General features: G+C 39.5%; 1 protein-coding gene across 9 annotated transcripts in view; it reads left to right on the top strand.

Moving 5' to 3' along the window:
- Positions 1-10,680: 10,680 nt before the first annotated feature.
- Positions 10,681-26,144, top strand: part of RALYL (RALY RNA binding protein like) — a 411,995-nt gene continuing 396,531 nt past the window's right edge. For 5 of the 9 annotated variants that reach the window (XM_030011208.1, XM_030011205.1, XM_030011207.1 and 2 more), the window contains exons 1-2: positions 12,575-12,689; positions 13,631-13,717. The gene's annotated coding sequence lies outside the window, so the exon portion shown is untranslated. Of the gene's footprint in view, positions 10,828-12,455; positions 12,690-13,630; positions 13,718-26,144 lie in introns of those variants that run through there. The other 4 variants (XM_030011212.1, XM_030011211.1, XM_030011210.1 and 1 more) reach the window with 2 other exon arrangements.

The raw sequence follows: 26,144 nt of genomic DNA, 5'->3' as shown, positions 1-26,144 counted from the left end.
CTCTTTCTCTGTAAAGATGTATTCATCTATGCATAGATAGCTAAAATTACTTGTGAAGCCAACAGATGTGTGAGCCAGAACCCAATTCTTACTCAAAAGACAGTTAAAGAGTGGTCCTTTCTCCATACATGCTTATTTTGCATTCAGCCAACAGATTCATAAAGGATTCTATCAGACTGAATAAAGCTTTTTACTCTCATTTATGCAGGCTCAAACTCTGGGAATTATAGATACTCCTGAGACATAGTTTGTGATTGTTCCTCGTCTTTGGAAGAGGGGAGACAATGGAGAGCTTTAGTCTTTGAACAGATTACAAAAGCAAATCTAAATATTTTAAGGGATTCGGGTGCCATGGTGAGGAGTTACTGATTCATAAATCAAATAAAATGAAATTCCTTTTACTCTTCCATTTGCCAATTCAATGACTTACAGCTATACAACACAGACATTACTGAGGCAACTTGTGTTCCTGACTCCTATCCTGTTGCCAACTGTCCTGTCTCCTGACCAAGTCCATTAAGCGCTATGCACATTCTGAGACCATATAAAATCTCAGCAGACACAGATGAATACCTCACAACCTATGACTTTCTACTTTACCTTTCCAAAAATGCCAACAGGCAATCTCTGGGAAATTATCAAGAGGAACATTACCGCTATGAGGCACACTCCAGTTTTATTATCAGGTCAATATCCGCCACAGCACTGCTTATCTTCTTAAAACTTTCACATAGTTTCTGTGATTACCAACTTTTTTTACGTTACTGCAATTTTGAATTAAAAAATTCCTTTCCATACTCACTTTGCTAGAACTGCCTATGGCCTGACCTAAAATCTTTCACTTCTCCTACTTCAGGCAATTTCTAACCCAAGCACTAATTTTTTTACTCCTTTTACTTTCTCAAGCACTTCTTCAATATTTGCATTCATAACTTCCTCTTGGCTTTAATTCTCTATCCTTTTTCCTCCAATTCTAACAGATTTCACCTATATCTCCTGCAGCTTCTCCCTAACCTCTATTACTTGGTTTATTTTCTCTCTCTCTCTCAAAAATGTTCAAAAAGGGGTTGAAAAAAATACACCTCACTTACCTTCTAAACCATTTTGCAGGTTATTTGCTGGCTTATTATCATAATTCAAACCGCTTCTTCTAGTTCTCAACCTTCTCCAAATTTTCTTTGGATTTCTTGAGTCTATATCTTCCATTATGTTTTGGGATCTTTTTTTTGGCAAACTGTGAATTTAAATGTGCTGATCTGGCTACACAATGAGAAGGTTGCCATCTACAAGATGACTGCTTGTCACCACTAATCCTTTCCAGCTGATAGCATCACTGCAGCATAACACCATGTATAGTATTTAGTGATCCTTATCCACATAAACACTGTAACAGTGGATCTTTTTTAAAAAATCTGGATCATTTTGACAAAACTGCATCAACTGTATATGCAGTTATGTCATTGTATCTGAGGAACGTCTAGGAGGAGAGAGGTGGGGAAGCAGAGATAAATAGCCATGAGGGTAGGCTGGTTACCCTGTCTAGGCTGAAGTCAGAGTGGCATGCCTACCGGTAGCCTAATTCTTTGACTCCCAGTCTCACCTTTGAAGAAACAAAACTAAATAAAAAACCAAGAGGGATAAACAAAATGTATAATGATAAAGCCTTTGATCATTTCTTTATCCCTCTCCTCCATCATTATTTCCTCCTGAAACTTCAAACTCTTTTTAAAGCAGGGATCTTATCTTACATACTGATGAAGCTACAAGAGTATTTTCAGCTTTGAAAAGCTAATGGCAATCCACATTTTAGAAAATCCTCCCACAGCTTGAAGTGGTAGTGGGGCCAAAAGGGATCTCCACCAAGTTGGAAACCTTTCCTGCAAATTTTTAATAATATAAGTAGTGTTTAGTCACAGAAGCATTCACTTCAAATCAATACTGCTACTTGTATGAAGACCACTTAAATCAATGCTTGCAATACAGAGACTCCTGTTATTTTTAAGAACCTTGGTTTCCTTGTTTTGCTTCTCTGTGTATATTATGTGTATGTACATTATTTTAACTCATAAAAAGAAAATGGACATGTAAAAATGTATGTGCTGGTTATATTGAAAGTTAAATTGTTTTTCATATTGATGTACCGCTTTTTATAATTGGAAGATTTTAATATCAGATAACAATCACAGAATATTCTTCTTATACGCAGACAATTACAACATGTAGACAGGGGTGGAAATGTTATTTTGTTGTGACAAATGAACATCATATTTACAGAGCACAGATTTATTTGTTGCTACAAATTATATGAATGCTTATATTCTAATTATGATTCTAGAAACCATCAATAATTAGTATTTCTACCAGATTGCTTACATTATCAACAGTATTACATTTGGCAATCTTCAGACTGGTTCATTTTTTCCGGATTTCCTCCTTTTCTCCTCCCTCTATTTTTGTCATTCTCATTCATAAAAATGGTCACCAGAAGCTACTGGTTTCTCCTGGGTTTATATTATTCTTTTTGAGCTGCAGTGCAACTCCCTATCAGCACCACTATAAACTAAGAATATATACTTCCTTCTTGAATAGATAAGTAAGATAGTCTGTAGATGAGAGAAGAATATATGAATAGAAATGCACTTTATTCCAACTTGCAGTCATGTTGTGGAATATAGAGGGAAAAAATATTAGGCAAGTGTGAGAAAGTAAAAAAAAATATATATTACTAGGCTACTTTCTTACTTCTACCTTCCCTTTGTATAGCTGATATCAGCTAAATACCATTTTCTTGATACTGATTTAATGCTTCACTGTGGGATTGCGAAGTTATTGGTATTACCAATTGCACTGCAGGTAACTTTCTTGATATGGTAGATGTTAGCTAAGAACTAACATTCCCGTAAAAATCTGTAATTCTACCTTGAGAGATCTATAATTGTTCCTCTTAAAAACCTCTAAAAACAGGGCTATCAACAATTGTTTCCTCCAAAGTCGCCTTGATGCTTGTAGTTGTATTTCTCACTTGTATCTTTAGAAATGAAGAAAAAGTCCTCCCACTGACACCTTCCAAAGTTTTCTGATAGACATTCCTTTGTACTTGAGCAGGTCTGCTGCTGAGAAAAATATTGCATATTTAGGCTTTCAAAAACCACAGGAGGAAGGATTTTTCTTTAAATGAAGTTCTAGGGAAAAACAATACCTTCTCTAGAAATAACCTGTGATGTTTCTCCCTTTGTACTCATGTTCTGTTTTGTATTCTAATAGAATTGAAAATTATCTAAAATTTTCTATTAAAGTTGTAAGGCATTTCCCAATTTAATTAGGAAAATATGGGCTTCAAAAATTTACTAGCAATGAACGTCATACATCACTAGCAATACATTTGTGATATCCTAACAAGTTAAGTGCTGGCATGCAGGCTTTCCTGACTTGGTTTATATTTTATATTTTTTTTTGTTCAAGGACTTCCATCTGATGAATATGTTGTAAGAAATGAGGAACCTGGAAGGCAAAGAGCATAGAATCATATTGCCTCAGCATGTGACACTTCATTTGGGATTTTGGAGACTGAGCTTCTGGTAACTGCAGTGACCAGACTAAAACAGTGGCCAGTGCTGTTTGGTCAATGTAAGCAGTAGGGGAGATAGAGCCCATTCCACCATAAGTCCTCCTTTTTCTCTGCAGGTACTAATCACTTCTAGTACCAGACTAACATTGTCCTCCCTGTTTGCAGACATTCTGTTCCACTAAAGGTGCCCCAGAACCAGGTCTCCAAACTGCCTTTTGGAGTTGTTTGGAAATGTTTGCCTAGTGTGAGCCAAAAAATAGGCTAATAATTTAACAGTATGGGTGTTTGAGCTATAAATATTTCCTAGCATTGTTTCATTTCCCAGCAGACACTTGGCTCTTGAGCCTTGGTTGAAAGCAGAACTGTTCCTACAGTGCAACAGCAATGGGTGTAGTGGGTGTCATGCACCAGCAGTTGTAGGGTGCAGACAGCATTCCCTTGAATACTTGATTCTCTTACTATTACTTCTTTAGTGTGATTAGGCATTTTATTTAACACATTTCTGGAGTTTGCTTTAAGCTTATCCAGTTCAAAATGTTCTCATTCGGTGTGTGAAACTGGCGAAATGGTTTAGCATGTGGAAAAAAAGAAACAGATACTAAATCTGCTGGGTTGGTGGGGAAAAGTGAAGTTTTAACACAAGTGCGAGCTACTCCAGTCCATTTTTTTAAAAGGTATGGTATATCTTCTACAAGAAATTTTGTTCTCTGGCATGGAAACACTGTATATGCCAAAGTAAGCATACTCAAACACAATTAGATGGCAACTAAGTGCCGTTTCTTTGGCTGTTATTACAATAGCAAAGTTACCAATTACAGGGTGAGCACAAACTTGTCCCTCTTTCACAGTGAGGTGTATTTTAATATAAAAGTGGAAGTTTTTTCAATATCTAAATTGGTAATGCTCTTGAGCAGCATAGGCTTGATTGTCAGAAGGTTGGGCACCCATAACAACAATTTCATGGTCACTTGGAGATTCTGAAGATCGGACTACACCAGCTTCTTACATAAATGGTGATTTCATGGACAATTTATGATTTTTTTTTTCTTTTTTTTTTTACTGGAATACAAATTGCAAATTTGCAGATTTCTTTCTTTTGAGGAAGCTAGTGTTTGGGCAATAGTTGGTAAGGAGAATATAGATTGAACTGAGTATCTATCAGTGGTCTTTGCAGCAATTACCTATCTAAAGGAGCTGGCAGATTTGAAGAATCTTGATGTTTTCCAAGATCCATTTGTGCTGAAACTGCTGCTTTAATCTCATAGAAAATAATGGAATTTGTTTGGGTGGCTTTGTGTAACTTGTCTCCATTTGCTTGTAACATAGTCCATTCTCATCAAACACAATAACTGCAAGTTATTGGCATTTACCAAAAAAGAAAACAAATTTTAAAAGTTTGAAAAGGTAGACTTGAAAGAGATTTGGGTTTAAAATAGTAAATGATTCTAGGTATATAACTTCTGTTAAGAGCAATTGTATTTGTATGTTTCATGATGACTATGCATTTCAGGCTGGATTGTGCCTTTGGGCATCATCCTGTAATGGAAGTAATTTGTGATGTAAACCAGAAGGAGGATCATTCCCAAGCACAGTTTTCCAGGCTTTCTCTGTGTTGGCTAGAGGGAAGGGAGTGTGCCGCATGAGTCATTTACAAGCTGCAAGGCGCTCAAAGATCTGCAGCAGTGCAGAGATTTAGCTGTATGAGAGAGCCAAACACAAAACCCAAAAAAATCTTAGTGCAGCTGCACTGAGAAAGGGGGGGAAAGGGAAATCTGTCTTGTACAGATTTGCTACATGGTCTCACAGGCTAATGATTTACCTCAAAGGAACAATGGTATGCTGTCCTAGAACATAATACTTGATAAGTAGGAGATGAAGAAAAGAAATTATGATTGAGAAAAAGAGCTTGTGTTATTCAGGATAAAAATAAGAAAATATAAATTAATAAATGCTATTCAGTATGCTGATATATGTTTCCAAAATTACTGACCTCAACTTACCTGATGTAATTATAGAGTAAGTCTTCTCCTGTCTAGAAGTTCTCTGCATTTATGCAGGGCAGATGAGGTTAGAGTCAGACATGCTCTATTACAAATTGTCTTTCCATTAAAAAAAAAAAAAAAAAAAAGTTAAATTTTATATAATTTTATTTTGAAGGACTCCTTTACCTGTATTTTGCCTAAAGGCTGACACTGAGTGCTTTGCACTCTTATGTGATGTTTCCAGTCCTCTCCAGGACAACACAGGAATAAAAAAACATACACAAAAATTCTCTAGCCTCCAGCCATACTGCTATGGACTGCAATCATGTCAGATCTCATTAGCTAGCTAATATTAGCTCTTGTTCATAACTAGAATGCAGAGACAAAAAAAGAAAATGGTAGAACAGGTTATGTGATGCAGGTGTACCTATGTATGGATATATGTGCATTTCCTGCATGCAAAAAGATGTTTATGAACAATGGAATGCTAATAACATTTTCTTTTTTCAGGAAATTCCTGGATTAGAATTGCCTATGCAACCTTCTTTCACCTCTTAGTGCACAATCATTATGATAAAGACCAGCCATACGGTCACATATTTATTTCTTCATCTATCCTTGCCTTATGCAATGCTCACAAATGGTACTAAAGATGCAAAACAATGCCCTGTAGTAAAGGAGGACACTGCGTAGCTCATGTCTCATTCACATCTCTGAAAATTGAAGCAGCTGAAGGCAAGAAGAACAAGGATTGTTGTAAGTTTAGGGACATGAATGCTTGGCTGGTAAACTGAGTTCTGACTGACACAGAGGCACGTTATGGTTGCTGAATCACTTAAAGTAGACTTAGAAAGATTAATACAATACATGTTTGTTCATATTATGGGTGTCCAACTTGAGCATGTGGGATCTGATTCACAGAAGACAAAGGTCTTCTTTCCCATTGTTTCTGCCAAAGCCAGGTTTCTCAGTTTAGATGTAATTTTTAAAAATCCCTCCAACTCCATTACTCAAATTGCCAGAAATTTTTGATGTTCTTTTTTCTCTCTTTCTTTTTAATCTTCTGCACCATGTATTTTTTTCTTCTTGAGTTACTACTTGCTCTTGCAAAGACACATGTTCCGGTGTTGTGTCTGATTAACCCTATACATGCGATTTCTCAGCTTTCAGTGTCATTACATTCAACCATAAATGCCATTCATCAGCCATCATTTAATTTTGGCTGATACACCACAATTTAAAAAAAACCCAAACAAACAAACAAAAAACAAACCCCCAAACCACAAAAAAACCCCTGAAAGTATGTTTTGAATGCTCTATGGAAAGATTGTCATATAGAAAATTAATGCATAAGAACAGATGGTGCAGACCAGTGAATTTGATCATAAGCTGCCTTATCTCACACTGTTCCCAGAATTATTTATTGCAAAACTCACAAACCGAGACCTGCTTATTATAACTTGTACTCGTTAATTAACCCTTCTAAGAAAAGAACAAATTAAAAGAGCAAAAGGCAACAATTTTGAAACTAGGAAGATGTTTGGGGTACACAAGATTCTTAGTGATTTTTAATGCAGATATCACTTTTGGTTTATTTATATAAAATAGCATGTGAAAATAGCAATTTTGAGGACATAAAGCTTGTTGTATGCTGTGTGCCCTTATCATGATTGTTTGAAAAAGCATAATACACAAGGGCTGAAAGATCAAACTTTCCAGAGTACAAAGCTAGTTAAATAGCTAAATAGTTAAAAACTTCTCCCTCTCAAAAACCCCTCTAACCCAACAAAAGAAGTTAAAAAGGGTGCCATGAAAGTGTTGAAGATTTCCTATTTTTTATTCCATTCCCCTACGTAGTGGGTGTAACATTCAGGTACTTTATTTGCCCTCCTTTAAACAGAGCTGCCTTGCTTTTATTTCTTCTGTCATTTATTACCGGACTTTTTTACCTGCATTGTGCTCTGCCACTTGGAAATTTCAGCTGAAAAGGTGGTAATAGAAGTGAGTTAGCTTCACTATGTAGATAAATACAGTGTCTTAGAAACACTGTAAGACAAGTAGAAGGAGAAAAAGTGCAGAATTTTGTGAAAAATAACAATGATTCTGTAGAAACAAAGCAAGAACGACAACGATAACATGCAGAGAAAAACAGATGAAGGAACAGTCTTTTAAAAATTTGTTTCAGCCTAAAGTAATATCCCATATTTATCAACATGGACTGGAGTTGATTTTAAAAATGTGAAGTAGTTCAGTTTGATATTCTCTAAGGTATAGAAATTTAATCAGAAGAAAATCAAGACATAAATGGATTTAAATGATGATAGCTACCTCTATATTAATTTGAAAGTTTGAGAAATACAGAGTTTTCTCTTCCTTTAACAGTTTAACAATGTAATACCTTAGCTAACTTCAAGTAATTCTTTCACGTAGCATTTATTGCCAGTCAACTAGTTTTCCCTTTCCTGTTGTCATGGTAGATACAAACAACATGTACAAACAAAAAAACCCTACAACCTTATAGCCCTACAGTTATACTGGATGGTCTCAAAGGGATTACATACAAATTAGCCATTAAAGCAGGGTCAGGCAGCTGTATCTGCAAAAAGGACCACTAATTATTTTATCATTATAGTTATTATTACTGTTGCTATTTTTGCATCTGGTATTGTTTTAGCTGACTTTTGCCAGTGCAATAGGAGATACTAGTAACTGTCTGCAACTTGAGCTCAGGCTTGCAGGCTGCTGATTCATGCTGACGGATCTGTGCAAAGCCAGTATGTTAGTGCTGGACTCCCAACTAATTGCTTACAACCTGCAAAGAGAAGCTTCTTTATTTTAGGAAAGTGTAAGTGCAGTGAAATTGATGCAAAAAAAAGGCGTGTGTTTCTCCAATACTAGCATCAGTAGAAAGGGAAGGAAATTGCCGAAGCAAGGTGTATATACAGCAGCAGCCCTCTGCTGAGAGCATAGATGTTTAAACGCAATCAAGAAAAACAGATTATAGGCAATGAGGTAATCTTAGCATGTACTTACTTCTGCTCCTACAGGGGGCCGGGAGGGGGAAGGGAGAGGTACTGCAGAGGTGCAGGAAAGGGGTGTGAAATATTGGGATTGTACGGCATGACTAACAAGAATAGTGAGCCCAGCATAAGCCACAGAGCACTGGCTGTGGAGTACAATGTTTGGGAACCTCAGGAAGTATCTCTGTGCTGGTAGCCAAGGCAGATGCACAGAAGTGCTAGTTCATACATTTTCTGCCCAGAATTCTTAGTTACTTTTAAGGATAACTCTTAGATATGTTGGAATGGAGCTCAGTTGCTGTCCTGCAGAAGGAAAAATGGAAAGCCTAAAAAATGCCAGCAGACGCTATATTTGCATGCACTGGATTGCACATGAACATTTATGCCCTGGAAACCATCTAAGTGATGCTCCTTTTCCTTCTTTTTCAGCTGCCTTCTTTTACCATATACTTTGTTCAGCACTGCGCATAACCAAGCTATAATGTGTGCAATGTGCTGAACTTTCCTTCCTTTTGGTCCAGCATCAAGTGTACAACTGCTCTTGGAGGAAACTTCGAGCAGCAGTAGCCAGAAAGTAGACACTGATGAATAAAGGCTTCCCGGGATTCTGTGAAAATAACATTCTCCCAAGCTCTTGCTGGCTTGTAACCAATTCCAAACATGTATTCTTGCCAAACTTCTTGCAGCTCTTACTCCCTAATGCTTACTTCACCTTAATGTATTGTAAGCAGAAAAGTAACAGAAGCATACTTTGGTGATTCCTTAGGTAACCCTAAGATTAAGTCCTTAGGAACCAGTTCATTTTCACAATATTTACAATGCTAACTATAGCAGGAAGTGATTTTGTCACCATTTCTGAGTCTGGATCCCCTTCAGCTATGTTTCTAGACCTAGTCTGGAATAGCTCACTGCACTGCCCTGGGACTTGAAGCTGTCCCTAAGCCCTGCACCTTGAAGTGTTTACATCCAAATTTACCCAATGTATCATAATAACTTTTTAACTCACTTATAGTATAACAAATCAATACATACACATTGAAAAGGAAAACAGATATATTTGCATGTTTTCCTTATTCCTAGTTCTTGGAATCTACTGAGTAAATAATACATAAAAGATATTGTCCAAAATGTACGTATCCAGTTTCCCATATATGTGTCAACATGATCCAAATTTACAAGTCAGATCTATTATACAACTTTGGATTATTAAAACACCATCCTTTAACTTTTGTTGTTGCTATTTCAGGAAGACATATGTGCTCAAAAATTACATAAACAGTAACTGAAACTGAAAGGCAACAACAAAATAGGATTGCTATTTAGGCCTCGATTCTGCAAGCATGTTTTGATGTCAAATATCATTTAAAAACCACCTCAGCCATTGAACTGTATTTCTGCATGCAGTACATAATGCTATTCAAAATCAGAGTGCACCATCCAGAGAAATACACCTCCCACACCTGAAATCTCAAGATGTGATAGTTTGTGATACCATCATGACAATATGACTGAGTTCATTGTCATATGTATGCAAAATATGGTATGATTAAGTTGGTTATTTTTTGCACCAAACATTTCCATTTCTTGTAGATTTTTGTATCTTTAAGGACTTCCTTTTTTTTTGTTTGTTTGGTTGTTTGTTTGTTTTAAACCTTCTCAGAGGTAGGGCTCTACTCCTGAGAGCCAAACTTAGCAGGTGGAGAACAACTAGGACTGGTAGGAAATGCCAGAACAAGCCGAGTGCCAAAATAAAAAGCAAGCAAGAAAACATAACTGCTTGTACATATTTTTAAACTTTGGCCAGTGTTCTTTTTATACTTCATAGAAGAAGTTGAGAGCAAAGAAGAAAGGGAGCATTTCTTTTCATTTTCTGGAAGCACTGGGGAAGAGATACAGGACAGGAAAGAAAGAAAGAAATGGTCAGGGCAAGGGAAAAAGCTTTGTGTGAGGACGTGAAGAAGGCAGGCTGGTGCCCTCACCAGTCTTTTATATAGCAGGGCATCCTCCTACTGGCCAGAGTAATTTTTATAGAGTAATAACCTGACTGTATCGCCTGCCTCCTGACCCGGATGAAAAGAGAGGGGCTCTAAAAAAAAAGTGAGTGGAGAAGAAGGGGGGAGGAGGGAGCGGGGAAGTGTCGCCTAGATCGCTCCCTCCATCACAGCGCCTGGTTTATGGATGCACACTTCTATTCCTCTGTTAATTTATCTCAGATGTCTCTTGCTGCTCTTCCTTCTACTGCTGAAGCAGTAATTAAGTAAGTCCGGGGGGAGGTTGTTGTCTGTGAACACTCTGGGGGCCAGTGCAGTGAGGCCACAGCCTTGGCGGGCCGAGCGGAGGCGGCGGGCTGGGGCCTGGCAGGGCTGGGCGCGGGGCTCCTTCCAGCCGGAGCCAGAGCAGAGCTGCTCGCAGCCCCCCGCCTCTCGCTGCCACTGCTGTGTTTGTTAATAAGGAGACAGGCGAGGAGAGCTAAAAAGGGAAAAAAGCAAGCGTCTTGAGGAAAACTCTCGGCAACAGTAGCACGCAGCCTGCTCCAGTAGATCTCTTGTTTGTTAAAGGAAAAGGGAGAGAGCTGCCCCCCGGCCAAGCACAGAGCCGCTTCGGGGCCGCTCCCGTGTGTGCTTTGGGGCCCAGCCCCAAACACCTCCACCACGATGAGGGGAGGCTGCGGGCAGCTGCCTGCGCTGCCGTGGGAGGGTGCCCACCCGGGCTCACCCTGCCTCCGAGCGCACTGCCCTGCGTCGCGCTACTTGCCAGCCACGGCGGGCTGCTCTCTGGAGTGCACCCCTCTGCCTCCCTCCGCAGTGAGCCACCCCCTCCGAAAATACTTGTTTCCTTCCCACCTCGGCCAGTAACTTTGTTACAGGAAGCAACAGCCCAGCCACTGGAAGGACGGGAGGAGGCCACGCAGCGGGGCAGAGGCCAAGAAACAAAAGCAAATAATAGATGGGACTGCTGGTACCTTTCCTCCTCTCCCCAGCTGCACATGTGAAACGCTCCCTGGAAGGCGACGGAGAAGCACTGCTCCGTCATGACTGGGTGGCACGGTAGCTGCAGCCCCACTGCACGGCATAGAAACCCTCCGAGCTGCGCGCACACCCCGAGCAGGAGTGGCAGCAGGGGAACCCCCGTGCGCACCCCTCCCCGCTCCAGCGGCAGGCGCGGTGCCCCTCTGCACAAACCCCGAGCTGAAGTGGCGGGAGGGGGTACCCCTCCGTGCCTTCTCCGCACGCCGGGGTACCCCCGCGCACGCACGGTGAGCCGGAGCTGCGGGAGGGGCACCCCCGCGTACACGCGGGGAATCGGGGCGGGCGAGCGGGCACCCCCGTGCAGAGGGCGAGCTGGGCGGTGGGGGCTACCCCCTCGCGTGCGCACACACACAGTACCCCCCTGCACAGCCCCCCGCCGCCCCCGCCCCGCCGGAGCGGCAGGAGGGGTAACCCGAGCGCACACACGGCGGAGCCCGGCGCCGAACTGGGGCCGCCGCCGGGGCACGGCACCCCCCAGCCGGGCAAACCCCGGCTCCGCGCCCGCCGCCGGCCCCAGTCCCGGGGGCGAGCGGCGCCGCATCGGCGGGGCCGCCGCGGCCGGAGGGCAACAGGCGGGCGGGCGGCGCCGGGCGGCAACTTCGCGCAGCGCCGGCGAGCAAGTTGCGCTGCCGCGCACGACGCGCCCGCCTCCGCGCCTCGCCCGCGCAGACCGGCTGCGTGCCCGCGCCTCGGTGCGAGCCCGTGAGCGCGTGTGCGAGCGGCACCCGCCGAGGCCGGGCGGCCGCCGCGGCGCGGGTGCGGAGAGCGGGGCAGGGCGGGGCGGCGGGAGCCGGGCGGCTGCGGCGGGCTCGGGGCGGACTGGGGCCGGGCCGGGGCCGCCCCGGGGCCGGGGTCGCGGCGGGGCCGGGGTCGGGGCCGGGTCCGGGTCCGGGTCCACGTCCGCGCCCGGCGCCGCCGCCGCCGCTGCGCCCTCCCGGCTGCCAGTCCGCCCGGCTCCGGATCACGTGGCGGTTGCCGGAGGCAGAGACTAGAGAGGAGAGAAAAAAAAAAGCGCCTCATTCCTTCTTCCACCGCCATACTGTATTTTATAGTAACTCTCATTTTTATTCCTCCCTTTTACTCCCGCTCGGTGAGTACCTTTCCGCTGACATTCTTGTCCTCCCTTTTTTGTCCTGTTTTTTTTTCTTCCTTTTGTTTTTTTTTTTTTTTTTTTGTTTTTTTTTTTTTTGGTTTTTTTTTTTTTTTTTTTTTTCTTCCTCTTTGATTATTGTTTAAATGGATTTGATCTTTTGCTGATGACAAGTTTTTTTTCCTAGCATGCGATGGTTACTAAACTGTGAGCAAAAGGTGCTGCTGGGGCCGGGAGTCACTGGGAATGAAAAATGATAATATTAATAATACAGACTTGCCAGTCCAGCAACAACTGATATACATTTAGTAGCTATATATCTATATATGCAACTGGTTTTGTTGTGGCACGGAAAAGCGATGTGAAATATGATGCTGATTTTTTAAATATAAGAGAAAAGGCACGTTTCTAACTCTTTTTGCAGAGGATTTTCTCTGGTGTTGCTTTATTTTTATTTTTTGGGTGTTTTTTAAGGGTTTTTTTTTCATAAAGAGATGGGAATTGCAAATGCATTTTACAGCAGTATTTACACAGAGTTTGTAATCTTGCAATACTGGTGGAAGCCACAGAGCAAGATGTTAATTTTATTATTTTTGTTATTGTTTCTTTTTTCTTTTTTTTTTTTTTTTTTACACTCGGTGCAATCAGCAGGGGTTTTTTTTTTTTTCTTCTTTTTCAGTTTTTGATGCCTGTTTATAATGTGAAACTTTTCTTGCAGCGTGTTACAGTTATAATTTTTAAATACTTTTTTTCCTCCTTAAAGATAACAAAGCAAAACAGAAAGCCAAAGGGATGATCCTTACTTTTGCACATTTTGCACCCTGACTTTTTTATTCTTTTGCCAGCAGTATTTTATGATGGTTATTATTATCATGATGATGATGATGATGATGATAGATATATACATATATACAAATAAATACATTTTCAAATGATGGCAGTGGAAGGTTTTCCTGGAGAATGAAGTGCGGTTTGGTTTCCTTGTCAACGGAAGATGAAGTGAACAACTGAACATCTCCCCAGTGCAGGTACTTCATCTCCTTGTAGGCGTTTCCACGCTGTGTAAATTACATTGTGAGGTTTTTTTTTTTTTTAAAGAAATTTCTTTCCACCCCTAACTAAATGTTTCTGTGCAATACACATGAGGACTGAACTAAATATCTCTGTCTCTTAATTGCTTGGATGTGTGCAAAATGTTGCACTAATTGAGCCTAGGTCGGTTAAGCTGAAAAGAGGTGTTTTATGTGCTGTGCTGTATAGAGGAGAAGGCAGCTGGGGAAGAAAAAATGCAGACACCCCCTCCCAACTCCCCCTTCCCATTTAAAAAAAAAACCAAAAACCTAAACCCCAAACCGAAATGGATGAAACCTTGAGATCCTTATTATGAGTACAAATACTTGCAGGACTTTAGACAAAACCAAAAACCCCAGCCCTGTATTGTGGTGACTTGTGTGTTTGTGTGTGTCTGTTTAAAAATTATCCATTAGAAAACAGCTGTGAGAGAAACAGCAAAGGAGGCTCCCTCGGAGAGCTGGCTCACTGCCACATGAGGCATATTTCGGAGCCCTAAGGGCAGCAAAACCCTTATATCCAACTTCTGCTCCTCATATTAAAAAGGCGTAAACAAGGCAGCAGGTTGCCTCTTATGAATTTAATTCATTGGGATGGAGATTAATCAGCAGCAGATATTTGCTTGAAGGTGTTTCGTTTTGTTTTGATGATTATTAATGCCACTGCCTGACGGGGAATGGGAAAACTGTTACTTTCCGTGACGGTCACTGAGAGTTCAGGATTGGAGAAGAAACTGTTACTTTTCATTGAGAGCACTTAAATGCTTAACAGAGGCTGCCCCTGATGTAGAGACAGGATATTGGTTCCCTGTAATACAATCTGGAAAGATTTTTCCACATGACAGGTGTTTTGGCTTTTTTGGTTGTTTTGTTTTGTTGGGTTTTTTTGTTGTTTGTTTGGTTTGGTTTTGTTTTTGGTTTGGGGTTTGATTTTTTGTGGGTTTTTTTTTTGTTTGTTTGTTTGTTTTTCAGAAAGGGATGTAATGCAATATTATGCTAAAGTTGAAGTGCTGAATGCTTGGATCTGCAGTGTTCTCTGTTGTTTACTTTATTGTGGTGGGATTGCTTAACGTATTTTATATAAACAGCTTTTAGGGATTTATAACTATAAAGATATGCTGTGTATTCAGATGTGGAAACTAAAGTAAGTTGCAGGGGATATATTTCTTTTCTCACTGTCGTATAAGCAGAAATAATTCGTAGGATGACAAACGCATTCAGAAGTTTGAGGCTTCTAACACTTGTATTTACATTCTTGTAACTTAGCAGCTTCCTTTAAAGTAGAAAGTGTGTATAAGAAGAATTCAGCATTCTCTCGTGCAATTAGTCATGTTGAAAAATAAATTCATTTGTCTTTCTAGAAACATATCTGTTATGTATTTACGGTGGGTTTTTCCAGCTTAAATGTGATAAAAACATTTAGCACATATTTATGCATGGCTTCTGCTCTGACATGATGGAACACTTTTGGCAGTATATCGGGGTCAATAATCCATATGTCTAAAAAACACTGTCTAGATATTTGCATGATGGATTATGATGACTTCTCTGAAATAGTTACGATCTGTTGGGTCAATAATCCACATTTTAAGAAGACTCAGCCTGCTTATTTTTTCATGATTTAATTTGAAAGCAAGCCATTAAAACACGAGAGTGATTGAAACTTTATCCTCCACCCCTCTTTTTATTTCCATCCCTCTTTATTTTTAAATTAAAGTTTTTCTTTAAATTATGTGGAACTGCCAGCAAGCAAAATATTTTTGATATTGCTAGAGCACTGAAATAAAGTAACTAGGCTAGCAGTTTCCAGAATGATGTGCCTTTCGTCCTTGCTTTTAATATTGCAGGTGTGTCGTGTGAGTAATTTTGTACAGATAGTTGCTGACTGAAGATCTAATCCTGCTCACCTAGTCTTATCTTGAAGTCTGAGAAAGAAAGTTTTAGGAATGCACTATTTTCAGCACCCAGATTTTATCTGCAAAACACCTGTTGTCTGAATAGCATGGTAATTAATATACATACATTTCATTTGCAACAATCTGAGGTTGTATGATTTCATATATATCAAACAGCCTAGGGACTTTAAAATAGGAATAAAGGAGCTAATTTTGAAAGAGAATACCTCTACCTCCTGCAGTATGTCAGCACAGTAGGATTTGGATTGGTGAAATTGGTTCCAGCTTGGTGTTTCCATAGTTATGCTATGACTAATGCTGTTGAAAGCATGTTTGGAAAGCCATAGTCAGTATAAAAGACAATTGTCCTTTTGTGTTTTTGAGATGAATACAAATTTTGTCTAAGAACACAGCGTTGTTTCTACAAGTGATGATATAATTACATTTCTTATATTTAGTATGAGATGTACTTGTACTGCCCTAACTCCTGAAAGTGATGAGTGTCCAGATTTAAATGACATCTTCTATTTTTCTTTACATCTGTTTTGATATTCAGGAGAGCTTAGGAAGTTAAGATACCTTTCTAAAGGTCTGTAAACTGAAAGCTTTGGAAAGCAATTTTTCTTTTCTTCCTCCATAACTATTATTAGCAGTACTTACTAGCAAATAAAAATGAACAGGTGAACAGAAGTTACTAACTGTATACTGCCCAGAGCACTGACTCATAAATACATGTTTGTAGCTGCTGTAGTGGCCTGAATTGGCAACAGAAGCGTATCTTCTCACTTTTTTCTACATAGGAGATAGGACTAGAGAGGCCTGTGGAGTCATCAGCTCTGTTTTGCTGTGACACTAGTCTGGTCTTCTTATGTTGTTCAGATTCAGCAAGCTCCGTTTTAAATTTAGCTAGGGCATCACTCCTACTGCACGTCTTCAAAGGCAGGGCAGAGCCTTACTCCTCAGGCTGTTAGAAACCTCATTCCTGTCCTAAATTTATTCTTAGATGGTTTATGCTCCTTGGGAGCCATTGCTGTCCCCAAACAATGAGGTTCCTTCTCCACGTCTCTGCTCCTCTTCAGAGTATATTTCTAGAGAGCAATCACAGCCCCTTTTCATTCACGTTTGCTGGGCTTACTGGGGCGAGGTTCCTGGTAGTGTGGCCAGTGCTGGGAAGGGATGTTGAAATGGACTCTGACCAAAGTCATGCTGCAGCAGAAGCAGGGCAGCTGCATTCAAATCCTCTGCTGCCCAAGCTGTCCTGCTCTGCTTTCAGCTGCAAACATGGCAGTCCGGTTTCTGGCTCTCACATCAGCCCGAATGTTTCCACCCGGAGCTGGGCTTGTGCATATGCCTTCTTCTGGTGAGACGGGCTTTGTGCCATGCGGACCTTCCCTTCTGCTGCCTAGCCAATTTGAATTTCTCTGGCTAGAATGTAACAGCAAAGGACTCTCAGGAATTTCTCCTGCAATACTCTGACTTTTAAACTCCCAAGAATCTTCTTTTTTTTTAGTATTTTGTATTCATACCAGCCAGGGGAACCTGAATGGGCTTGAGCCAATGATGTATCAGGGACTGCCTTCTATCAGGAATAAAGGTGAAAGTTGGCTACAGTGCTTTCTAAATATCTTTTCCTTATTAGTTTCTTCCCAGGTTGCTTATATCTTAGCTCTCTAGTCCTCTAAAGCATTATTCTAAAAGCAGTTTATTTCTCTTTTACAGTGTAATTTTTCCTATTTTCTTCAGTCCCTGCATTGTCGGTTTCAAAAGAGAAAAAGATAAAAAAGCTCAATAGTGTTTAAAGTGTAGGATTGTGAAGACTGCTAGGTCTGCCCTCAGATGAACGTTTTTAACTTCCCTTGGTCTTCTTAGAGAATGCGTTGCTCTGTCAAATTCTGGAGCTGACTCCTTTATGTTTTAAGTACTTACAGAATTTCTGAACAGAAGGCTAAAGATGACTATTTCCTGATGAAAAATTATGTAATCTGTGACACTGTCTACACAGTCATCCAGTTCGTAGCTTCCTTAAACTCAGATCCAGACTGACAGAAGAAAACAAAATGCTACTTTTAAATGGTATGAAGATGATAATGTAACATTTTCACCTTTGTGAAGGTACCAATATTATTATATGATCTTTGAACAATTACCAGAGTAAAATGGCTTGAAGATTATTGTTTTGCATATACACACATTAGAATAATTTGTACCATTTTTATTTCTTGTCTCTACTCTTTCCTATTTCACAAGGACACTCTAATCTCTATAATGTACTTAATCCTTCAAAAGCATTTATACTGCAGTTTTGGAAGTATTTTCTGAAAAAGTTTATTTTTGCACAATGAAGTGTGATTTTCCATCTCAGTGAATCATCTGCCAACAATTAAAGCAAATAATCAGTAGACCTTCAAATTATTAACTAAATCTCAGGTTGCTTAGTGTGAATACGATTAATTTGTTTTTATCGTTGTGATATTCTGGAATAAAAAGATAGGTAGGTAGACAAATAGATAGAATCATATAGATAGATATTTTTAGAGATGTTTTTAGTGTGATAGAGAAGTAACAGAAATCTTACGTTAATTAATTATCCTCTAGGGCTTAACCAACACATTTGTTTAAGAATGAACAGTTTAACTTCATCTGTGTAGTAAATTTGTACGCACCAGTATTATCTACTGCCACTTGACAAAAGGTGCAGAGTTAAATTGCCTCCGTGGTACTCCTCCGTGTGCTTCCCCAGCATCCAGCCCAGGCTCCCTGCATGCTGGCTGGCCTGCCAGGATGTCAGGGCTCAACTATTTTGCAGTTGCATTTCAGTTTCAGGAACAGAGTTTTTTGCTCTGCTCTAGTTCCTTCATGGTTATGGTAGTAAACATAATAATTTCTACTCTGACTTGGCTGGCAGAGGTTTGAAGAAGCAGAGGTGGATGTCATATGAGTGGTGACCAACAGTGGGTATGAACGTGGTGGAATATGAATGACAATTCCCAGGCTCTTTATTTTTCCTTTGCATACTCCTGAGTCTTTCTCCCAAAACACCCAGAGCTGTGATTAAACTTGGGCCACATCAGTGGCCCTTCCCAGGTGGCCGCCTCCTGATGTCAGTGGTTGTTGCCTCTACTGATGTGTAGTGTCTGAGCAACTAAGTCAGTGTGGAGCTCTGAAAAGAGCTGAGATTTTGCATGGGCAATTCTGTGGTCCTCTGAGAACTGCTTACAGTCCCTTGGATAGCCATAGCTTATAAAAGGTAGTACAAGCCATTATTATTATTATTATTATTATTATTATTATTATTATTTAAAGAACAAGAAACTATAAAGGATCCAATGATAATTATTAGACCTTGATAATTATTAAATTACTTGGTGAAAGCCAGGTCCCAGTCTTCCAACTGTGCCCCATACTAACAGCCTTTATTTCAGCCTGCTCAATCACATCAGTTGCTTTCATCAAGATCCTCCCTTGAGTCAGGCATGTGCTTTGTGTTGTGCAGGGTCAACAAAAAGGGGCTATCTGGCACAAATCAAATATTAATGGAATTCTTCACCTGACTGAAGCAAGGCTAAATTTGTTCTGTAGAAAAACATCGCATTAGTACAGTTCATTCAGTAAAAAGATGTCTCTGTTTTTTGCTAAGAGTTTTGCACAGAGTTGAACAGCATCTATGTCAAATAGATACAAGACACATCTTGTTAAATAGTGCTAACTTTACGGTTTGGAAGAGGCACTGCACATGTTATACCTTGCATGCAGTATTTTTAGGCTGACTTAAGAATTGGAGTTTCAGTCTCAAAGAATTATATTTGGATGGTGTTGACAATGCTGGTCCTTCTTTCTGTTTGGTTGTGTTATAATGGAGTTCAGAAGTACTAAAATGTTTGCACTATCCTAGGCATCCTCTTTATTAGGACAATATGAATGAATAAAATGCAAAAAATTAAAACGCACAAATGTAACAAAGATAGTTCTGTGCAGTTTTGCACACCAGGCCTGCACTCAAGGGTTACTGAATGCTAGCAGTTTCTTGTGGGTAGAGGGAGTTACAGTAACTCACTGACTTTTTACAAGGAAACACTGTGCTTTTAGTAATTGCATCATCATGCTTCTGAGCTTGAGCTGTAACGCAGAGTTACTTTTTATAAAAGAAAAGAAATTCTACCTAGTTACAATACTTTATCAAAAGCTTTTTCACCCAATAAATATTAGGATAGAAGTTATATAACTAACATTTAAAAATGTGCTGTGCAAACTGTCAGGCAGTGTCTATGAAATAGACACCCTGAAGATATAATTAAAACAAAACTTCCTGTTTGGGTACCTGTAAAAGGGATTAATTATACTGTGTTCTAAGTAACAAAACTAACAGTGCTATTATCTCATTTCTCATCTTGTATTTGCCACTGATTTCACAGGGTAAAACCCAACACTTGAGATGTTGCACAGTAGGTCAGTTTTCTAATGTACTCTCCACTGTATAAATTCACATCCACTTCTTTTTTTTTTTTTTTTTAACAAACTGCAGAAGAAGCAGCATGTAATTATGTTTTATTCCTGCATACACAACTTCCAGTTAAATAGGAGTTCTGTAAATGGGACAACTGCAAGATTAGCTCTGAAGAGGTTAGCATCTTCTAGTTGTGCACTTGTAAGTTGTAGACAATTAATGTACATTATGCACAATGAAAAGAGAGACAACATTTAAATTTTGATGTTATGTCACTTTTGCTTTAGGGGCATAGTTCATCAGGACATCGATGCTATTTTTATTGTTTATTATTTTATGAGAAAAACATACTGTGTTACCATTCCTCAGCATGTGCCCTGCTCTGGTGGGTGATGTAGAAACAGAAAGGTGCAGAATTAAACCCTGGTCCTATTAAAATCAGTGATACAGATGCTGGTCAAAATTTCCTGTTGAAACATTTTTTTCTGTAGTTTTTTGATAAAGTGATTTACACGAAAGGCTCAATTCATCTCACTTAACCTTGCTGTTTAAAAAATAGGCTTTCAGCGCTAAGCTAGTCATCATTTTAGCCATCTAAAAGTTAGTCATTGAAGTCTAACACAGTCGCTCAAGGCTTTGTAGTCAATGGAGATATATAGACACCTCCAGAGAATTACAGATTACATCCCAAGAGAGGCATCTATGGATAGCTGAGATGAACAACCTTCCTAAAATGCCTCTCTCTTTTCACTGATGAGAGAGAATCTAGATGGGACATTTAAACTAAATTCCTAACTTTTTTTGATGGATTAAGTTAGAGGAGATGAATCCCATGCTTCGCCCCCCCCCCATCTGTCAAAATACTAATTTCCTAATGAAATATTTAGTTGAAGAGGTTTTTGGGGTTTTTTGGCCGCTAGAATCTTTATTGCTTTAAGTTTTTACTTTAATTTCTTTTCAACTTCTGCAGTAATTTTTTTACAGAAATGCAAATGTCTTTCTAAACACTTTGAATCAGTTCTGGACTATGACAAAATTCCCAAACATTTCTGCTGGGGCCAAGATTTCACGCCTTTTTTCCATTGCTTCACCCAGTTTTCTGACTGTATGTAGTGTAATCCTACAACCTGATTCTTCAATGAGTTCTCCTCACAGAGTCCTGTTCTAAAATCCAGGGTCTTGAGCTATTGGGTACAATCATAGATCTCACTTGAGAAACTTTTGAAAATAATGGAAAGATAAAGATTATGTAGGTGGCAATGGAATCAGCTACTTGCACTTTACATATGTAAATGAATGTAGATATATAGTCACAGTGTTAAAAAATCATTAGTAGATCAACAAACAGCTCAACAAACAGCAGAAGACCTGAATTTGAATGTTCTAGACAGCTCTGAAGAAGGCTTTATTATTTTATGTTAAAATGTTAAATAAATGTTAAAACATTATTATGTTTTAACTTAATAATGCAAAAATAATAGTTGGTGAACTGAGGTGATCCAGGCAACATAGGTTAAATATTTAGCTATTGATGACATGCCACTAATATCCTCACATACATGTTTGTTATAAAAGATTCCAGTAAAACCTGTATTTTTGAATATCCAGATAGATTTTATTTTTCCCTGCCTCAGGTAATTTTCTGGAGAAGGTTGGAATTTTATAAGACTGAGTGTTAACCGTTGTATAAATCAGCTCTTACACAAAGTTTATTTCAGTGACTTGCTTTAGATCTGTCCCAAGTCGTTGTGAGTAGCAGGATGCAAAAGCACCGGCCAATTTGTGCCACTGCCCAGTATGCTATGATATCATCCTCTTTTTCCACAAATTATGAATTCTTCTATTTCTTTCAATATCTGTTTGGGCTTTCTGTAAGATTTTGTACAGGTACTGAAATATGTGAACACAGTGTACATGTTTCCACCATAGGGTTTGTCTTATTCTCAGAGTGGCATTATCCAAGTACCTGTGCAAATGCCGTTAAGCTGCTTACATAGGCTGTGTTTTTCACTGACAGCACAGTATGAAACTGAAGAAAAGCTGAAGCCAAATTAGAAATGAACCATTTGGTATAATAGGAATAATTGCAAAACTCAGTGTAGTAAGAGTTAATTGCCCAAATACTGTAGCGTTACTACCATGATAAAGCAAGATGCAGCTGTGAGCTCTTATGGCCACATTATAACGCTTTGTAGATTCGGAAATCTTACGGACTTGTCAGAATTGAGGAGTTAAAAAGTTGGAGTTCTCAGCAATTTGAAATAACTGTTTCAAGTAAGCATAGTAATATGTTCTGGGGACTATAAACTGTTAGCTGCAGCTACTGTGTCACAGAATCATAGAACAAGTTATACACTTCACCACCACTTGGTCTTCATCTTTGTTCTTCGCAATGTATCTATATTTCTACCTTAGGTTTTTGTACTGTCCCTCAAAAATGCATTGTCTGAGCAGTATTCATGTAAAACAGAGTTACAGGGATAAAACCCTTTGCGGACTTCATGAAGTTTTTGTCTTTTTTCCCTGTTTCATTTATGCACCATTACATTTTGTTTTTCACTCATGCATTTTGGCTCAGAGTTAGGAGCACAGTGTTGTCACAGGAATATAAAGTTCTCATGACCATAGATTGTCAGGACATAGACGAGCATAACTGAATTTCTCAATTAGAGTAGGGCATATAAGCCAAACTCTGCTATTTGATGTTGCTGGGTCTAACTCTGCCAGCTGCTCTGGGTGAGTAGGTGGTCCAGGGACCCTGACTAAGGAGTACGTGTTCAGGGACATGCTTGTGAAAGGCGACATTACAAGGAAAATAATTACAGTTTAGTTCAAAGAAATAAGCTACTTCAGGAATGCCACTTTTTTTTTTTTTTTATTTGATGCCCAAGTTAAGATTCTATATAGTGTGACATTTCATCTCAGAAATTTTAAAATGGGTTCAGAAATTCTTGATACTTGGTCACAAATATTAATGAATGTTGTAAATATTCATCATAATCAGAATAAGACTGGCTACTTTTCACTTTCAGATCTTTTAAGATCAAAATCAGCCCTATCATTGAGACACATGTCACACTGGTCTGCAGTGACAGACAGAGGAAAGTATATTTTAAAATATTGGGTGTGTTCATTTGAATTTCTGGATCCTTTTTATCTTTTATTTGTAATGTTTTTTTATTTCAGACTTGCTGGATCTTCCCTCCTGCTCTGGACCTCTCCCCTGGCATCGGCACAGCTCAGAAGGATGAAAGAAAAGGAAGCAATAGGAGAGGGATGGAAGAGGGGAGAGGAGTAGAAAGAGAAGGAGGAGGGGCAGCAATAGAAATGGAGAAAAAAATCCACAGCAGTTCAGTTAAGGCTCCAGACAATGGGGATGTTGGCAGTCCCTGCTCTTCCTCATCTTCCCCTTGGGCTCAGGCCCCTCACCCTCTCCACCACCTTAGCTTTCATCAACACTACAGATATTTCACTACTCATTTCTATTTTTTATTAAAGAACGAAACCAGAACAATTAAAGCCTTGCAAACAACAAAATATAGCCCTCTTCTCACAAATTATAACATGACACTATTCATGTAACTCGTTCTTGAAGTAGGGTTATTTTTCTCCTAGTAAAGTAGACATACATCTTTAACAATGAAAGTATGAAATGGTTTCATACTTCATGAGTGAGACAAAAAAAAAAAAGTTTCTCATCCCTTTGATACCCAAGGCGAGCCCTTTATATCAGCGTGCACACGACTGTTTCAGTGTTATTCATCTAGATCCAAAAGCAGACTTTCTACTGGTCTTTATTTACTTATTTATTTTTTACCTTCCCTTCTTTCAAAGCTTTACTTCCAGGGGTCATTCTTACCTCTCATCATCTTAGAGTATAAATTAAAAACTATTCCTAATTCTTTCAGTTAGTTTGAAATTTGGAGTGTATTATTCAGCTTTGTAGGCCAAATACTCCCACCAGAGTGAAAAATGCAATCTGATTTTTTGCTGTGCAGCGTGACTGCAACACAGACAAGAAATAGGGACCCCACTACTCAGTGCTGGTCCAGCGCTTGGCTTGGTCCTGGTGTCTGGCCTTTCTTCCCAGCTGGAAGGCCAGCCACTGTGAAGGTGGAGGAGTGCTCGGATGAAAAGGACTCTTTGGCCAAACCTGTTTTCATCCTTATATGTACCTGCCTCCTCACAGCTGTTCTCACCAGGAATCCCTTCTACGTGACAATGTTGTTTTGGGAGTGTTAATAAAAAGGGTAGATCCAGTAATTGGTCCTTCTAAGAAGGTATTTCCTAAACCTAGAGCTTAAATTGGTCCTATGGCTTCCCTATGCCAATCTGCCTGATACAAAAAGCCAAAGGGTAGTCACTGAACCAATGCAAAACAAAGCCCAGTTGCAAATTTGCAGACCTAATTCTTTAAATGGCAAATACTAAGGATTCCCAATTGCTTATTATATACTATAATCAATTATGGTAACTGAATGAAGAAAGGTGTTAGATTTCAACAAATTCCAGAGGGAACAAGTATTCATTACAGATGCTGGTAGAACAGGTCCAGAGCAGAATGATGAGGTCCAAAAGGCTGAAATAAATCTTATACCCTAAAAAGACTTCTAAAAAAAGTACTGTATACAAAATTATTAGGTATTATGCATATCTAAATACAATAGGTCAAATGCAAACATGCTATTAAGTAAAAAAACAGTCCATAAAACTGCAAGAAAACAATGACTTCTTTCAGGGATTTTATGTTTAAGGATATGTTAATTTTTATTAACATTTAGGAGAACTTAATTACATGTTCTTAAAAGATACAGTGTAAACTGATGCAACTGGCTGTTGCCTCATTACCTGACTAGAAACTTTAAATTTCAGTTGGTTTTGAAGTCTGCCTGATGTATTGCTCTTACAGTTTGTTTAGATTTGATTATTTGTGCCCAACTTAATGTGAGTCACACACTTGAATAATAGGTTTCTGATTTTAGGAGGGTACTCAGAGCCCCTAAACTTGGTACTTCATGTCTCTGGGCAGTCTCTACAAAAAGTAGGCACCTTGAAGGAGCCATTTGGGACAACTCAGTGAGGTACCCAGATTCCCCAGAGAACTGTACTGAACTGAGAGCTGTGGCAGACCCACAGGATGAACAGGAGCTCCTGCATGCACCATGACGTGCTTGGCAGAAAGCATGTCCATCCCCCTGCTTGTACCAGGGAACTGCTTTCAGCACATCCCTCCCCTGGGATTTGTTAAAGGGGGAGGGTTCACAGAAGACTTCCCTGGGCCTTTGGGAACTTATGGTCTGAGGTGGAGCTTATTTTTTTTAAGGCAGGTAGCACTGGTGCAGGCAATCTGCATACCTCTTTGAGATTTAGACCATGTTTTCCGGCCTTAAGTGTTATTTAAGGTCAATTAAAGGAAGGCTCTCTTAACTTCAGGTAACTTTAGCTGACAATACAACAGAAGTTATGGAATTTGAAACTCGCCCTCAACTGCTGTTGAAATGTGATGCAATGCATCCCATGCTGCAGAATTTGGTGTCATTTGCAAAGGGGAGAAAGCTGACTTTCTTGCTCTTGTAAGTAGATATTCTGAAACCACTGGTGTCGGTGAGGTCAGGAAGACTGCCCACAGAAGTAAGATGAAGAAGGAGCTGTGAAAATGGATCTGAAGCAAATATTTTTCAAATCAGGGGTGTAGTGATGATGACTTCCTTGGACTGACTCAAATCCTTTGCCTTTTCTCAGTCCTACCACTCTATCATCTCTGCCACAGATATATATTTCAACTTTGTAGTTTGCTTTGCAACTTTTATCTTCTCCTTCAGAGTGTGACAAAATAATTTCATATAGCAATTGCCATTTCACTTCAAAATGTAACTACAGTATAATCCATAATCATCAATTTCTTTTATGACCAGCTGTTTGATATTATGCTTTACAGCCTTGCATTGCATCAGTAAAGTATCTTTATAGAAGTGGGGTAATAGAGTTGGCACCTTTGAAGCTAGGAACTTCCTAATGAAAACTTTGAAAGCTTTGATCCTTTCAT

The sequence above is a fragment of the Aquila chrysaetos genome, chromosome 4 (genome assembly GCF_900496995.4).
Source record: "Aquila chrysaetos chrysaetos chromosome 4, bAquChr1.4, whole genome shotgun sequence".
Classification (NCBI taxonomy): Eukaryota; Metazoa; Chordata; class Aves; order Accipitriformes; family Accipitridae; genus Aquila; species Aquila chrysaetos.
The sequence above is the reverse complement of the archived record's forward strand: the minus strand, read 5'-3'. Positions and strand labels throughout refer to the sequence as shown.